The 18956-nt window shown below is 34.1% G+C and overlaps 2 long non-coding RNA genes across 2 annotated transcripts; both read left to right on the top strand.

The window, feature by feature from the left end:
• Window positions 1–14142: 14142 nt before the first annotated feature.
• LOC110097185 lies at window positions 14143–14743 on the top strand. Its single transcript, XR_002303179.2, has 2 exons — window positions 14143–14397; window positions 14492–14743. It is a non-coding gene; the product is annotated as an uncharacterized LOC110097185 (long non-coding RNA).
• Window positions 14744–17200: 2457 nt separating this feature from the next.
• LOC114580201 lies at window positions 17201–18223 on the top strand. The gene is made up of 2 exons (XR_003701519.1): window positions 17201–17815; window positions 17913–18223. It is a non-coding gene; the product is annotated as an uncharacterized LOC114580201 (long non-coding RNA).
• The last annotated feature ends 733 nt before the right edge of the window (window positions 18224–18956 follow it).

Consider the following 18956-nt stretch of genomic DNA (forward strand, 5'->3'; position numbering starts at 1 on the left):
AATACTTTCTAGTTTCTAAATCAAAATGGGGTGAAAGAAATAAAAAAGCAACATAAATCTGCTTCCAACCATAAAAAGCCCAGAATTTTTCTACCGAAATAGCAAAACTGCTTCAATCACTCAATGGCAAAGAAAAAAACATCTAAAAAGGTTAGTAATCAGCAAATACAAAATACTATTTAATGCCTCATTAAATATATACTGGGAGCACCGGAGCAGGTGAGGCTTAAAGCGAGCAACGAACCCAACGACAGTTTCCGCCGGGCGCCGGGCATGAGGAGAGCGAGCTGAAGAGAGAGGAGTGACGGATTCTTACCAGTTACCGCCGAGCGGCCTGAGCAGGCGAGCATGCAAGCGCAGTAAGCCTACGCCGCCTGGTCTTCCGAGTTCCGCCGCCTGGTCTGGTCGCAACTCGCAAGAGAAATAAATTTTGAACTTTTTGAGTTTCGTTTTCGTGCCTTTTGTTTCCCGTCCAGCCGTCCTAGCGGTAATATAAGAGCCAAAACCCTAAATTCTGCTTTAAAGTATATATATATATATATATAACTAAATGGTTCAAACAAAGAAGTGCATCAAGAGCAATTTTAGAACTTCATGAGAATTAAAATTAAATATTAGAAAATTATAATAATGCCAACAATACTGCTGAATTAGATTCTTGGGTAGTAAAAATATTATAAATATTTAATTTAAGTATGACATTTACAATGAATGTTTAAAAAAATGAAGACTAATAAATTAAGAAATGATTTCATGAGAGAAGTAGTTGGATTAGCTTCTATTGAAGAAATATTAACTAAAACTCTTAGGTGATCTAAACCTATACGGCTATACCCATTGAATTAGTTGATAGATAAGTTTTGGAGGTTTTAGAAGAAAAAGTGATAGATAGAAATTTCATTAAAAAAAATAAGTATAAGCATTATATATGCAGAATATTGTAAGCACCTCGTAGAAGCTGATCAAAATATGTGTAGATAATATATGAGAAGATGATGGTTCATAAAATTAGACCCTTAGTTTCTCTTTCAGCCCCCACCCATTTAATAGTTAGCCATATACATATATTGTTTTTTTTTTATAATTTTCTAGCTTGTAGTAGTTGATCTAAACATAAAACTTCAAATTATAGTCTACTCCACATGCAAATTAGTTTGCAAGTCATCTTTTTCTTGAAGAACAAAAAATAAGTTGCCTTTAACGACGTTTTCAAGGGTCAAAAAATGTGGTGGTTGTGAATGCTTTTTGAATTGGCTACCTTGGAACAAGAATGTTTTTTTGGATTAAGCAAGAGGAATAAAAAAAGGAGCAAAATGAGGTATCTTCAAGAAAGGCAACAAATTTATCCTATTTAAATCAGGATGCATGACGTTGAACGCCCTCCAGAGACCAATCAGAATTCGCCATGTTATCCTTTCGCTCAGTACCGCGGCTCGGTACCGCAGCTCAGTACCACTGACGTAGCGCATTCTGGTTGGTCTCCAAATGGCGTAATGCATCCGGACTCTGCATAGAATAACTTCTTTTAAACTAGTGTTGATAATCATATGAATCGTTTTTATGTCATGCTCTGGTTCATTAAAACTAGTCACATGACTATTCAAATACGAGCATTTTATTCCCAAAGTTAAATATTATGCCAATTTAATCATCAATTATACAAAATTGATCCAAAATAGTCCTTTTGAGACTAAACTGGGAACAACTTTAAAAATAGAGGGACTAATTACATTATGATTAAATTTATATTACAATTATAATATGAGGGAATATTTTAGGTCATTTTTATATAGTCGATGGACTGAATTAGGACTATACGATATATATGCAGAATATTGTAAGCACCTTGTAGAAGCTGATCAAAATATGTGTAGATAATATATGAGAAGATGATGGTTCATAAAATTAGACCCTTACTTTCTCTTTCAGCCCCCACCCATTTAATAGTTAGCCATATACATATATTGTTTTTTATAATTTTCTAGCTTGTAGTAGTTGATCTAAACATAAAACTTCAAATTATAGTCTACTCCAAAAACAAATTAGTTTGCAAGCCAACTTTTTCTTGAAGAACAAAAAATAAGTTGTCTTTAACGACGTTTTCAATGGTAAAAAAATGTGGTGGTTGTGAATGCCTTTTGAATTGGCTACCTTGGAACAAGAATTTTTTTTTTTTGGATTAAGCAAGAGGAATAAAAAAAAAGGAGCAAAATGAGGTATCTTCAAGAAAGGCAACAAATTTATCCTATTTAAATCAGGATGACGTCGAACGCCCTCCAGAGACCAATCAGAATTCGCCATGTTATCCTTTCGCTCAGTACCGCGGCTCGGTACCACTGACGTAGCGGATTCTGGTTGGTCTCCGGATGGCGTTATGCATCCGGACTCTGCATATAATAACTTCTTTTAAACTAGTGTTGATAATCATATGAATCGATTTTTATGTCATGCTCTGGTTCATTAAAACTAGTCACATGACTATTCAAATACGAGCATTTTATTACCAAAGCTTAATATTATGCCAATTTTGTTATCAGCTATACAAAATTGATCCAAAATAGTCTTTTTGAGGCTAAACTGGGAGCAACTTTAAAAAATTGAGGGACTAATTAAATTGTGATTAAATTTATATTACAATTATAATATGAGGGAATATTTTAAGTCATTTTTATATAGTTGATGGACTGAATTAGGGCTATGCGGTACTTTGAGACTAAATTAGTCGTGCGTGAATGATCTACGGACTATTTTGAAATATTTTTTTTTTCAAAAAAATAGATAATGTTGAATCTTTGTCTAAATTGTCTTGAGGTGGGAGGTTCAAATCTTTTATGAAAAATGAAAAAAAAACCAATCAATTTATTCCACTAAATGACAGCTGAATTTGATATCCACTATCGTTTTGTTGAATTGACCCAATCAAGGAAGGCTTATCTTCCCTTTCTTCAGCAACAAAAAAATTTTCTTTCCAATTGAGAAAAAATTTTCCATTTCACACTTTAATTGGCATATAATGTCCAAAATATTATCTAAACGGCATATTAAAAAGACGAACATAAAATATTCTAAAAGCAACATATTTGTGACGTTTTTATATTGTTTTAACAAAATTTTAATATTATAAATTTGCTTTATGTGATGATAACAACAAAATTAATAAAGCATATGCACCCCTCCTCTCATGTCTACACCCTCTATGATTTAATAATATGGTAAAATAAAAAATAGTTAATGTAGGTTTCATTTGGGATAGTTTTTGCTTATTATTTATTATTATTTTAAGAAAATTTTATGCTAAAAAATTACTTAAAAATCAGTAGGAAAGTTGTTCGAAACAATGCTTTAGAGTTCGTTTGGGATAGCTTTCTTATTATTTTTTAAAACAATTTTGTAGCATAAATTTTTTTAAATAAAATAGTTTTATACTAAAAAGTTATTTAAAAAAAATAATAAATAAGCTGTCCCAAATCCAGCTTTAGGTTTCGTTTGGGATAGATTTGTTATTATTTTTAAAATAATTTTTAGTATAAATTTTATTTTTTGAAAAGCAATAAGAAAACTGTTTGAAACAAAGCCTTAGGCTTCGTTTGAGATGGTTTTTTTATTGCTTTCTAAAACAGAGTTTTAATAAAAAAAATAAAAAAATTTGTATTAAAACTTCGTTTTAGAAAGCAATAAAAAACCGTCCCAAACGAACCCTTAATCTCTATACAAAAATGATGTAGAAGTAGCAGTAGCATAAAATTATGAAACCGAAAGTCTAAATGTAAGGAAATTTTAGTATATAAAGAAGCCTATGAGTGCGAAAACAGTACATGTACATTAAATTATTTCTGATTATATTTTTAAATAAATATGCTCATATTTTTTGGGTTCATGAGGAGTTTTCTTGCAAGCTAGTTTTGGGCACATGTTGAAGAATACTATTAATCTGTAACGCGATATTTACTAATAAAAAAAGAAAACCTAAGCGTACTCACAAGAAAGAGTACTAATAAAAAGTCTACAGTTTCTTGAAGTTATATATCTATTGGAGGATTTATAAAAATTCATAGCATAATATCTATTTTTAATATAAATTATCACATAACAAATTTGAGACTTGAAATTTAGAAATAAAATTATAATTGGACGTGATTAACATGAGCTTCATTTAAGATAGTTTTTTTATTGATTTCTTATGCCATTTTTTAATACAATTTTTTTTTTTTGAAAGCAATGTAGAAATAATAGCCGAAAGCTCTCCACGGCATTTTTACTGCTTTAAAACTAGTATAAAAATTAATTTTTTGTGCTAAAAAGCTGCTTTATGAAGTAATAAGAAAGTCGTCCCAAACAAGGTAGATCGACCTCTTTTGGACCTGCTTTCTTACTGCTATTTAAAGCATTTTTTTAAAATTTTTTAAAATTTTTGTACTAAAAATTTGCGTTAATAATAGTAAGTAAGCTATCTCAAAAGAAGTCATAATCCAATTAAGCTTCACCTACACCAACCAATTTTTTAATTTGTTTTCCAAATCTATTATTTATTTTTAAAATTATAAATGGCGGAATAACATTTTTTCTCTTTTCAGTACATAAGTTGACTATTTTAAAAATATCATATTTTTTCAAGAGATTTCTATAATTCAAAATCCTAAAATTTTGAAGAAGACACAAATTAAATAATAATGAAAGAAATTAAATTTACTCAAATAAAATATATCATATATAAAACATCTTAAAATTTTAGAGGGGGCAATTTTCCTCTGATCATATGAAGTCATTAAGATAGTACTGTAGAAGTTCTTTCAAATTCATAATGGCTACCTATCATTGACCAGCTGGCAACCAGTATTGTCGCAGACTTGAAGCTTGTTTCTTTGACAAGAAATCTATACAAGTTTGCAAACTGTTCACGTGGCTTATAGAACAGAGCCCTACATGGGGTCCTGGTTGGGTATCCACGCTCTGCGCTGGCGGGCTTTGCCCACCCACACTTTCCACGCTTATTGAATGCAGACTACCATATATTAATGGCCTTGAGTTTTTTTTTTTTCATTTTCTCTAACTGCAAACTTTCAAGTCACATATCAAAATTTATCATGGCCATGACACGGTTCAGTGTTGCACACTGCGTAGTAAGGATTATTATAATATACTGCATGTATATGATGATTAGTAATGTAAATCGGTTCTCCTCTGATGTTGGGTACCCACCCATACTCACCCACGAGCCTATGGGCGTACCCATACCCACCCATGCCCATTGGGTATGGGTGGGTACGTGGGTGGGTATGGGTATGGATACCCAATGCAGAGCTCTGTTATAGAACAACTATTAATTGACACCATTTAGAATTATTATTATTATTATTATTATCTTTTTGAAAAATTAGGAGACAGAGCTCAATTTCGTTGCACTATGAAAAAGAAATGACAACAAAGCTAAAAGCCGATATTACAACTCAATAACAAATGGGAGAAAACGTGAAGTGCTGCAGCAAAAATATAGCATATATTGTTCTGTCGCTAAAGATAAATAACCCAAAAAGGATTTCAAAACACTTGAGAGAAGTTGCCAAAAATCCCTGGGTTGCCAGCAAGGATCTTCTAAGAGGAAACCAAAACACATGTAAAGGATTCGTCACAGTCTACCAAAAAATCCCGAGCAATCAGAAAAACACCAAGTAGACAAAAGCAAAAGGCAGCTACAACACATAAGCCAAAACCTCCATGCAAGCTACCCTCATAGAAAAAGCATGCCCACAAAATAATCACAAAGCTAGAAAAGGGAAACACAAAACTCCACCAAAAATTCTTCAGTAGACAAAAAACAACGAACAAACAATAGCATGAAAAACGATAATAGAATAGCCCCAAACTTCCTCCACAACACCCAACATAAGGTGTAAACCAACAGAAAAGGCTAAGTTAGGGGATAAGCTAGCAAATTTTCACATAATCTTTTCATGAAACAGTCATAAGATGAAGGGCGTTCTTAATTTTGAAACAAGTTGATGTGGCAGTGGCACTATCAATTTCATTCTCAAATCTTCTAGTATTTCTCTCTCTAAATGTAGTATAGAGCGGGAAGTTGTAAAAAAATATAAGTTTTTAACATGATTTTAAATATTTTCCATATTAAAAAATAGAAGACAATAAATGAAGCGGGGAATGTCTAAAGAGAAAGGTTGAATCCCAAGGAATAAAGTAACTAATGATGCCAAAAGAGTTTTGACATTCAAAGAAGAGATGAGAAGAGGATTCGTTAGACTCCAAGCAAAATAAACAATGATGATTTAAATGAATATTCCTCTTAATGAAGTATCTGTAGTTTTTAAACCTCCAACCACAACCAACCAAGTAAAAACAACATATCTCAAATAAATTTTTTATGCCAAATAAGGAAATGTTAAGGAACAAGTATATATTCATGGTAAAAATCATGATGGAAAGTTTTAAAGTTAGGATGAGACTTATCATTCTAGTAGATGCCAAAATCATCACTAGTAGCAATGTCGTGAATCATGATTCTAAGGTCCTCATGAAGAACTTATGGAAGGAGCCATCTATAACGCAGTTGGTTAAAATCTAGTATCCTAAAAAGATTATGGCCTCCAGACACCCAGGGATATGACAAAGCAGTTTGTTAAAATCTAGTATCCTAAATAGATTATGGCCTCTAGGCACCCAGGGATCCTAGAGGAAAGAAAAGGAAGACTAAGCATATGGCGATGCATGATTGGGGACTTAACCATGTAAGATGCAAAAAATAATTGTCCAATCAGCACATTTTGGATGGATGGTGCAAATCTAACCGGACGAATTCCATTCAGCGTGCGGTTCAGATAGATCAAACCGAGAAAATAGAACAGACATATCATTGCCGTTGAAATCAAATAAATGAAATCAACGACCATGATTACATCTTCCTCATTTGGCCACTGTAAACCATAGTTAAAATTTTTGATTTAAAACTCTACCTACAATGAAATAAATGGCAAGATATTTGAGTTAATTATTCATGATAGTAGATTAGATAATCGATGGGGAATAATTTTCAAGGCTTGAAATAACATCCTTAGAAACCTAGATAAAATATAGGGTTTGAGATTTACCTAGATACTAGGCATTTTAGAGGAAGTTTATATGCTTTCTTGCTTCTTGATAGTCCCTCTATGATATTTTAGAAGGTTTTAAGCTTGGAGGAAGCTTCCACATGAAGTTCAAACAAACGGGATAGACCTCACTTCACCTTGCCTTCAATATTGCCGCTGGCAACCTCCAAACATTATAGAAATGGTAGGAAAATATCGGAGAAGGCTTAGAGAAGAAAAACAAAATGATAAGAACTCTTAGAAGTAAATGAGATGGGAGATAAGTTTGAATGAATAATTCCATCCTTTGGGCCCAATTTAGCTGCTAGGGATGTTCTGGATGGCTAGGATGCATCAAGTGCATTGCTTGGATGAATGCCAGCTGGCTCAGGTGGTTAGAAGGTAGAGGGAGTGGCTATTCTAGGTTTGTCTTGGCATGAGGGGACCACCAGGGTTGTTAGGCTAGGCTAGGGGTCATATTATATGTTAGGTTTAGGTCAAAGAGAGACTAGGAGGGATTTAGGTTTAATTTAAATGATGTGGATAGGAGTTTTGGCGGGAAAATCCATGGGGAGAGAGCTTTAACCAAACAAGCTCAATTGAAGATTTGATTAACTCTTTGACTAGTCAAAGAATCAAGGCAGCTTAGGTGGCAGATAGGAAAACCCAAGGAACTGATGGAAGGGTTTGGAAGTCATGTGAAACTATAGTGTGGGTATTTAAATAAAGTATTGACCAAATAAGGTCATTTAAAGCTTTATTGACTTAGTTTGACTAGTCAAATGGTCAAAGCATGATGAGGTAGACCTTAGAGAGCACATAGAAGTTATTTGAATAATTTGCAAGTAGTTTAGGTGGCTAAATCCATTGTATGAGTAAAGAAGTGTTATATAATGGGGTATGATCTGCATGGTGGGTTTGACCAAGTCATACCCACCATGAGTTGACTCAAGATATGTTTGAGGATTTTAGAGTCATGCTTTGAAGTGGTCTTGATTGGATCATATATAATGATTGAGCATAAATAGGTTCAATTGACCAAGCTTGGGTCTAATTGACCCAATCACCTGTTGATCGAATCAAGGTGACTAGCCAAATCCATTTCACTATGAGAGGTGTTTGAGGAAGTTTGGTGAAGCTCAATATTCAAACTGGAATTGAATTAGAGGCAATTGATATATATGATCAGTTGAGCTAGCCTGGATCAAACTAATTAATCATTGGTTCAGAAGGCTAAAGATTGGTTTTTACTCCTAATGAAGCGATTTAGGACTTGACTCTCGAAGGCTAGTACACTGTGCTAGGTAATGCACTGAGCCACCTAATTGCAAGGTTGACTGGATATTTATAAATTGAATGATTGCTTGAAGTTTTGATTTATGAATGCATGATGATGATTAATAACTGGCTAGATGATTGAATGCAGTTGATTGGGAGACTAGATTGAAATGATTAATTGAAATGTAGACTAACATGCGGGGTGATTAAATATATGATTGACTGGTTGGTTGATGATTGATTGAAGATTAACTGGGATTTTGATTAATTTGATTTGGTTGCAAGCTGAAGATCAAGATTTAATTGAATGTGTGATTGATTAATTGAATAGAATATATATTGAGTGAGTGATAGGTTGATTGAATGTAGGCTATATTGACTTTTGAAATGGTTGGATGATTGACAACAATTTCATTATCATCCATCAAATATGGTATGAAATTTGGGGTAGTTTCTGATGACCTCATATAAAAATGAGATCAATACAAGTGTAACTATTGAAGGATCTAATATTTTTTGCCCTCATTTTACGAGTTCTTATGATATGAGTTATTGTTTTCTTATAGGCACAAACCCCTATAGTTAATTACCCCTCCTGATAATGAGAGAGAACTTTTAATTAAGGCTAGTTTTTAAAGATATCACATATGTTGTAAATCTAGCGTATAATAGAAATAGTTTTAGGGTTTGAACTTTGGATATGAATTTTGTAGTTTGAAACTTAAAATTTATTACCATAAACTTAAAATAGGTGATTGGCCTTGGTCTACTTAGTCAGATGAGATAGTCGACCCAACATGGTAGAAGGTACCTTATCGACAGCCATGTGTTGCTTCGTCTAAGAATATCTTACAGACATGGGTTGGTGTTTATTTAAGGGGATAGATATGAATCCACCTTAGATGATAGAGGGCTTTATGCTTGTCGAATATACCCTATGATTCATTACTCAAGGGTTTGAAGCGTTAGGGAATTAATGGTGTTATTTTATAGGAAAACTCATAGTTGTCAATGGCGCAAAATAGCGCGCGCCATGGCGCACGGTGCGGCGCGACGCACCTACGACGTCATGTTCATGGCGAGGTGTATGTGTTTAAAATAGCGCGTGCTATTTGCGCCACATGTGAGCCATGGCGCATTGCGCACGGTGCAAAATAGCGCACTAAATTGTTTTTAAATTTCCGTAAACTTATGAATATTTTTTATATTTAAAAATATATCTATATTTTAAGATAAACGACTATTCATTGCCATAATTTCACGAAAGATTTTCTGTTTGCTGCATCCGTCGAACACATCCCACAGTCCCTAAGTCGAGGTCGCTGAATCTATCTCGAAGTCGAAGGTTTTTTGTTTTCTATTTGCTGCATTTGCTAATTCCACCGAATCCAGCCGAATCTGTCTCAAAGTTGAAGTCGTTGTTTCCGCCAAATCGTCCCGCAGAGCAGTGCTTCTGCCAAATCCGCCCCTCCTTCGTATGTTCCAATAAAAAATCTTACCAGCTGACTCTGATTTGCAACCTCTGTCTGTTCCGCACAGCTCTGTTGTTTTGCACGGCTATTTCTTACAAGAATTTAGAACTTAACATGTATGCTCGGTACTGTTAGGTACATGCTCGGTACCGCTAAGTAAATGCTCGGTACCGCTACGTATATGCTGGATACCGCTCGGTACCGCTAATTACTTGCTCTGTACCGCTCAGTACAGCTCGGTACAACTAGGTACCAGCTATGTAAATGCTCGGTACCGCTCGGTACATGCTCGGTACCACTAGTTACATGCTTTGTACCACTCGGTACAGCTCAATACAACTAGGTACATGCTCGATAAATGCTCGGTATTGCTAAGTACATGCATGATACCGCTCGGTACTGCTATGTAAATGCTCGGTACCGCTCGGTACATCTCAAAAGCGCCATACAACTAGGTCAAACCCCGCTAGGGGGCAGCGCCCCCTTGGACCCCCGGTAGCCCCCATATTATGTTTCATGGATAATATTATGTTTCTTTTATCTAAATTTGTTTACTTTTAGGTGATCATAAAATGTCAGACAAGGAGCTCCCAATTTACAAAGCTTTGTTATCAAAGTCCTAAGCTTAACATGTAGTTCATCTGGATACGAACGCAATTGGAGTATTTTTGAACATGTAAGTATTTTACAATGTATGTGTTTATTTTTTATATATGTTCATAATATAGTAATGTAATAATATTTTAATTGCAGCTTCATAGCAAACGAAGAAGCAAATTGGATCATGGTCGCTTAAAGGATTTAGTTTATGTGAAATATAATAGAGTACTGATTCGGAGATTCAATCATCGTGATGTCATTGATCCTATTTCTTTGACTGAGATAGATGATGCAAATGAATAGCTAACAGGAAAATTAGATGATGAGTCTGATGAAGAAAATGACTTTATTGTTGGAGATGAAGATTAACTTGGACAAGTGTTGCTAAAGCTACTGATGTTTATGATAAAAGCTATAATATTCGGGAAAGATCTAAATGGAAAGAGAAAGAATCTTCAATTAGGCATGATGCTGCTGTTGAGAATGATGATGAGGAGGGTGATGAAGAAGATTATGAAGTATGAGACAATGTTGAAGAAGATAATGAAGCTTTTTTAACATTTGCTGATGATGATGATTCCCAAGAAAAGTAGATTAAATTCATATTTGATCTTTTAAAAAAAGATTGTAATATTTGAATTATGAGATATTTGAATGTTATATAGTCGAACTTATATATGTTATGGTTGTCTTTTATTATTATGATAGCTTGTTTTTTATTTTTAATAATATTTCATATTCATGCTTATTATTTTATTATTTTTATATAGCTTGCGTCATGTTCAAAATAGCGCGCGCCGCGCCGTGCGCTATGCGCCATGGCTCCAAATAGACCTTTGCGCCATGGTGCGCCATTCACCGTTAACAGGTATGGGAAAACCACCCGATCAAAGGGCACGTGCCACGATAATAAACCTTTTTTGAATAATTGATCGTACAATACCATGATAAGTTGTACAATATGATTAGTAAAAAATATATCTTAAATTTTCTCACTCCCCTTGTGTGTGTACCCGGTCATCAATTACATACAATCTTATGTGGAAAGACTCAAGAAATAGAAAATTATAAGAAAATTAAAATTATAAACTTTTTAACTTGACATCCTATTTTATCCAAGCTTGAGTCTTCAGTGGTCATGAGCGGTGTATGTTTTTCCTAAAATATTAATATGCACAGATAAAAAATAATATCCAATATTTATGCTAAGAGAAATAAAAAATCAATTAATAATATTTTTTATCATCAAAATCACACGTTAAAGATCCTGGATAACACCATATGGTGTCTTCTATTAGGTTGGGTCGACTACCTCCTCTGACTAAGTAGACCAGGGATCATAATAGTTTGTGACAATAGAACCATGTGATCTTGATCAGGCTTGTCTTCATTTTCCCCATCACCTGTTTTAATTATCTAGTGATAAATTTAAAAATAAAAAAAAAAAAATCCAAAATTCAAATTCAAACTTTAAAATTATTACTATTATATGCTGTGTTTGTAACCTATGTGACCTATCTTACGACTAGTCTTAATTGAAAGTTCTCTCTAATTATCGGGAGGTTTAATTAACCATAGGGGCTTGAGCCTATAGGAAACAAGAACTCATATTATAACGTCCTCACAAAATGAGGGAGAGATCTTTGGGTAGTGTCTTATCTATAAACTCAATCTGCTTTTTAAAAATTTACCCCAAAACTTACTCGTTGAAACTCTCCCCCGCATAAACAAAAAGGAAAGAGCTAGCGCAGAGAGGCCGGTGCATGGAATCTTTGGAGCCCACATTATTTGGCAATAAAGTGACCCGCTTCTTCTTCTTCTTCTTCTTCTTCAACAGTGTTCACCAACACGTTTACATTTTTTAGCAACCTTGTGAGTCCGCCTTTATTACCACGGGTTGAGCTCGAGTTCGAGCTCGTGATTTAATTGATGAGCTGACTTAGCCATGACACAAGTTCGACTCAACTCATTTTCACCAGTAATCCGACCTAAAACCAATTAACATTAAATATGTTTCTCAATTTTTTTGCCAAGAGCTTTATGATCCATTTTCCTCTTTGTATTTTAATTATTGTGTCAATCTTCTATACGTAACTTTAATTTTTTACATTCAAATAGGTGAATTAGCATTAATTTTATTCACAAATTTACCTATATCTTTGCCTTTCCTTCTACTTGTAAATTTCTTTTATTTATTCACAAGAATGAAGTTTAAATTTTTTTTGTAAACAATGTCATATAATAATTACTTAATGATTCCCCTTCACTATTATTTAATTCTTATATTCTTAGAAATATTTGTTTCTCCCTCTCTTTGTCTATACAACTTTTAATTATTTATCATATCTTTTGCCCGCAAAAAACCTATTTAAAGGATCAAGGGAATAATTTAATAAATATTTATCTTCAAAATTAATAATAACATTGACATACCAAGACAAACAAACATATAAGAAATTTATTTTTTTAGCATTTAAATATTTTCCCTAAGGAATGTAATTGAGTAACTATCTTGGCAAACTTGGTGTTCATTTCAGTGATAGTTTCATTAGGATCAAGCAAGATAGTTGGTAGTTTAAAATAGAAATATTAAATAAAATTATTTTACCTTAGTAGTACCTTCAAAAGTAATATTTTATCTATCCAAAATTTATATGCTATTGTTATATGAATACAGACACAATCATCAAATTTAAGTGCACAAATGTGTTAAAATCATTTTTCGAATAAGGTTGACCACATTCATCTCTGTACATAGCTTTCTTTAATAGATAATCTTCCTTTAGCATGAACCCTCCTTATATAATCCCTTATGTAGATTCATAAAGACTTATCAATTGCTTGCTTTAGAAAAACCCAAACCTTGGACTTTGCTTTTCTAGTCTCAGAAGTCTTGGAATTAATTAAAAAGTTAGTTATAGGTAGCCTAACTTTTTTAGGAGTACCTAGAACCAAAGATAAAATTTATTAACATAGGTGGTACCGTGGTATCCATAAGAGCTCTTGACTTAACTTGTGCAAAACCAACCTTATATGGCCCTCTTAGCCTTGAATAAGCCTTATTGACCTTTAATAAATGCTATGATTTTAGAAGACTAATTATGATTTTATTCAAATTCAAATAAAGCCACACAAAATTATCTAAATCAATGCAATTCAATCCAAAATCAAACCATATAGTTGCCTAGGTCTTTCCTTCGAACTATGAATCCTATAAATAAGGTTAGCCCTAACTTAGCCTAGCTGGTACATGGACCCTTAGGAGTCTACCCTAGCTTCTTTTAAACTAATTCAAAGCCTTTTCAACCATTGCAAGCCCCATTATAATAGTTTGAACTTAAACCCAAAACCTTGAAACCTCAATCTGTCCATAAGTAGATCTTTGGTTTCAATTGGCCTAGCCCTTGGCCCAATCAACCCAAATGTTGTCTAAAACCAAGTTCATGATGTCGGACACTTATTTCTATCCAATATAAACAAGCATTTTTTAAATATAAAGATTAATGAATTATTATTCAATAAATAAAAAAATTATGAATACTTCCACATGATTTCAATCATTTTATGGGGATTTCTCTCCTAATAATATTTAATGTTTGATCCAAAATTTTTTTGACTTCCAAATTCATTTAAGTGGTAAAACAATGAACCTTAATTTTCTAGTTACCAAGTTACCCTATCCCAATTGACTTGGCCCTTCTTTCAATGTTTATGGTTTCGGCTCTTGTAATTTGGGAATTCCTTTGCCCTTTCTTATTTCATCCAGCTCTAGGAGTATCTCTAGTTCCTCAAGCTGGCTACCTTTGGTGCTTTTTGCCTCTAGCTGGTAACGTGTTGGGTGCCTAATCTCCATCTTTCATGGCGGCCTCTTCCTCTTGCAAGGATTAGGAACTAATGAATGGAGCTACAACTGGTTTTCTTGTTGACAATATTAGGAAACCTGCTGTGACTGCTCTTCATGCGCCAAGGTCTCTTAAACAATCTAATGTTTTATCGTCTTTGCTCTTATTTTCATTGACAATCAGATTGGATTCCTTTCTCATCTAAATTATGTTCTTACAGGAAATTTATTCTCTGGAGGCCATATATTAATATTATTTACTCCTTATTCTGAAGCTTTCTGGTATCTGTTGGTCTCCAAAATGCCAAGTATATTATCATTAAACTTTCTAATGACATGGATTAGTGTTATATTTTCTACCATCGAGCCTATTGTATCGATAACTGTATGAGCCTATGGCGTTGATAACAGGCAAATGAGACTCTTTAAATAGACGCTTTACTTTGATATTTAGGTGAATCTCTTCTTGTCCCTGTTTAGTTGGCTCTCCCTGATCTTATTAGACTTTCTTACTTTAACCCTCATGTTCTTCGTCTTATTGCTTCCATCTTTTGAAGGCCTTTGCAAATTGATCAAGCCACGACATCAACTACCTAGCACTCGGTTGCTCGTGTTTTAATTGAGCTGGATATGCCAAACAATTTGATGAAATCTGGTTGGAGATGGAATCTAATGTTTACATCCAAACTATTCAATTTGAGAACCTACATTTTTCTTCTCTTATTGGAAGATTCACATCACTGAAATCAATAATGCTTAATCTTACACCCTGAGCTTATAAAAAAATAAATTTAAACCTTCCACTAAACCATTAATAGAACTCCCCAGCAATTTACCACTTAACCAATCTATACACGCTATTAATTTTGATGCCCTAAAGCCTAATTTTGATTCCCTTGTGGATCAAAAAACTGTTGTTTCATCCAATGGTCAAACACCAACCAACTCCCTCTCCTCCCATTTTCCATCTTACATTGTTAATACTAATATTATTCTTATTGCCGCTGAAGCTGTGACTGAAAACAGTCATTCTGAGACTCAAACGAATCAATCAAATTTGGCTAAGGATGATTTAGTTCATGATATTGCTATTGTTTGCACTAATAATACTGTTTCTTAGACATGTGAATGCAAATTTTAACAAAATGTAGGAAATGCTTTTTGAAGAAAATCCTCTTAACCTGCATGTTTCACATCAATGTAAATCTCTATAAATATAGGTCATATGTGATGTATTAAATTGAAGAAAATTAAATAAAACTTTAGGTTAGTTTTCATCCTAAAAAATTTGTCATCTCTTATCTCTCTCTGTCTTGCAAGAAGGCTTAAGAAGCTCTTAAAAACTCCTCCCAATTTCTAGCAAATGGTATCAGAGCCATGTGGAGGTGATTGACAAGGAGGAAGGTACTCTTGAGGTGTATCAAGAAAGGGTTTGGCCGTGGCAAGCACGCGGTATAGGCGATTCGTGTTTGTGGAGGCGGACATGCAGCTTTTGGTTTGTAGGGCGTGTCTAGAGTGGTGCGGGCTTGTGACATTTGAACAGAAGCAGTGATCACGTGTGGTTCGAGCACGCGAGGCGGGAACGTGCAAGGCGCGTTGTTGCACAGGGTGGCAAGCGCGTTGGGTTGTGGCCCGCGCGGACAAAAGCTTGTGGCCGGAGGTTTGCACAGGAGTTCGGATGTCATAGGTGGAGTGCGGAACTAGGCTGGCGTGAGATGTAGGCTGGGTCACTGATTGATCTAGCGAGCCAGAGCAAGCAGGGCCATGGAGCACAGGCCGAACCTGTGCAGATCAAGCTACAGGCAGCTGGCAAGCTCGGTCACTAGATTAGGTGCCTTGCACAAGCTATCTAGTCGGAATCAGTTCAGTCGCGAGTGCGGGTTCTTGAATTGGTCGGAAGAGGAGGAGGTTCGCATTGTTCGGGACAGACATGGCATCCAGATCGGATGTCGGGACCGGTTGGAAGTAGGAATCTTGTTCTTGATTAAAGATTCGTTTAGATCTTTGAGTTGGAGCTGCTAGGTTACATTGCAGGTAGATCGGCTAGCGGTGTCGATTGGATTTGGTGTCAAAGTTGCAGAGAAAAAAAAATAGAGAAGCAAGAACCTCTAGATGGTAATATGGTCGATAACTTGGAATCGGATTGGTGGATTGTGCGGAGTCGCAAGTTGGAGCATGCATAAGTGTTCGGGGCAGTCGGTCTAATTGCAATAAGCGCGAGTTCTTGTGACCTGGTGGTTCTTTGTTTTTTATTTGTAAAACTAGATTGTTATGAATTGATTTAGTTTTAGATTATTTTATTCCGGCATGTTTTCACATCAATGGAACTCTCTATAAATATTGGTCATATGTGATGTATTAAATTGGAGAAAATTGAATAAAGCTTTAGATTAGCTTTCCTCCTAAAAAATCTGTCATCCCTTCTCTCTCTCTCTCTTGCAAGAAGACTCAAACAGCTCTCAAAAACTTGTCCCAATTTCTTACGGGTATGGCTTATGATAACCTGAATTAGAAATTTCTCTATAACGTTTTATCCCTCTTTGGCTTTAATGATTGGAGCCTCAAATTCCCTGCAAATTCTGTTGAATTTTTTTGTTTCTTGCCTATTATCAAAGCCATATATCATTGATTTATTAAATCTATATATGATCTAAGACAAGGGGATTTCATCTCCCCTGGGCTTTTTGTTATTGCTGCTGATTATTTTTCCAAAGGGCTTATTTTTTCTCTTGAACGTACTCCTTGTCTAGCTTTTGAGAACATGGGACAGTTATATTCTATCTCAGTTTTGCTGATTATATTATAATTTTCATAGATGGTTCCATCTCAAAGGTTAAAATCTTGAGAAAACTTTTACCTGTCCTTGAACTTGAAAGTGGTCTTCCCATTAATAATTCTACAAGATGTTTCATTCCTTCGAACGGCTTACCTCAAAACATGATTAGTGAGAATCCTGCTATTACAAGTTTTAAATGTAAATATGTAGCATATTTATATTTTGGTACTCCTATTTTAAATGGTAGAAATAAGTGCTTTCTTTTGAATATCTCGTCCAATCTAATCCTTAACTAAATATCTATTAGGGAATTCAAATTTCTTTCAGTGGTGGGGGGCTTGCTCTAATTAAGATTGTCCTTTATTCTCTCCTTATTTATCTCATTCAGACCATTAAGCCTACCTCCTATTCTTGTAATAGATTTCATAGACTTTTTAATAAATTCTTCTTGGGTTTGAGCACTATATTACAAAAATTTACTGGTCCTCTTAGCTCGAGTGTTGCAGTACTCCCAAGAAACTGGCTCCTGCCATAAAAGTATATTTGGCTCGGTGAATACTTTCTATTTTAAATTTTGGTGAAATTTCAGAAAGTGTGATAGCCTTTGGGCTACTTTTCTAATGAAAAATATTGTAAAGGAAAACACCTAACCATTTGCTCCTACAAATTGAGAGATTCTCCTTCTTGGAAACAGGTTTCTTCTATCAAGTGGGCCATGATGGAGTTAATTCAATAGAGCATTAGCCGTGGTTGCTCATTTTTTTGGCTGGTAAACTTGTTCGGTTTGGGCTCTATTGATAGTTTGCTTTGCACTCGTTACTTTTTTTTTTTCATAAAAGTTTAAATTATTCTCTAATGGTTTTTAGGATGTCATCAAACATCAAGTGAATGCCCCAGAATTCGTAGTGGACCTCAATCTACCAACACCATTTTTGAGGCTAACAATGACTTTATAAATTTTCAATGCTTCTTAAATTCTATGTTAGATAACTTTGAAGCGAAATATGCTGATGGATTCCCAATTAAAAAAAAAATGAAGTTTGATGATGCCTTCTTAATGCCATTGTTGTTATCATGAAGAAAGTATTAAGCATGTCTTTATAAATCGACCCATTGCGGCCATGGTTTGGTTATGATGTGAAATTATCTTCAGAAATAATATTTTTGAATTTAGTGCTTCCTGTTTTAGCCATCTTTTTGTTCTTGGTTCAAGTGCAATTTATCTGATGCCAAAGGTGTAACACCCCACAGTATCACTATATTGTACTATAGAGTGTAACAAGAATCACTATAACATTTTCATCATTTACCTCTCATTTCTGTTGAGTTCATTTCAGATCTAAATAAAAGATCATATAAATATCATTTGGAATAACAAAGGAAGCATCTAATAATTCCCCAAATTTCATCACATCAAAGACTTTATACAGAGCCACTAATGAAATCTAAAACAATTCAAAGTATTACATCATTAAAAAAGTTTACTAACCTCAAGAATAGATTTTAAAATTTAAATAAACATTGACATAAAACTTAAATACTTGCTTATCAATCTTCCTCCACTTTTTTTTTTCCTTTTCCTGTAAAAACAACAAGTAAGAAATAAATGGTGAGCTATGAGGCCCAACAAATTATGTAATCTAAATCACAATTATAATATGACTAAAGAAATAAACTAAAGCACTGAAGTCATAAATCATTAAACTCACTTATTAATTATAACAACATCATAAATCTTAATTAGTATTATTCTTTACCTCTTTGAAGTTATATTGAATATCAAATTAAATATGTAAAAGATTTGGCTATGCATTCAAAATAATATTCAATGGAGCTCAAGTAAACATGTCATTATCATCATTGAATTATATTGAGGTCCCTTTTGCCTCATTAAGGGTCCCTTTTGCTCC

The sequence above is a fragment of the Dendrobium catenatum genome, unplaced genomic scaffold (genome assembly GCF_001605985.2).
Source record: "Dendrobium catenatum unplaced genomic scaffold, ASM160598v2 fragScaff_scaffold_853, whole genome shotgun sequence".
NCBI lineage: Eukaryota > Viridiplantae > Streptophyta > Magnoliopsida > Asparagales > Orchidaceae > Dendrobium > Dendrobium catenatum.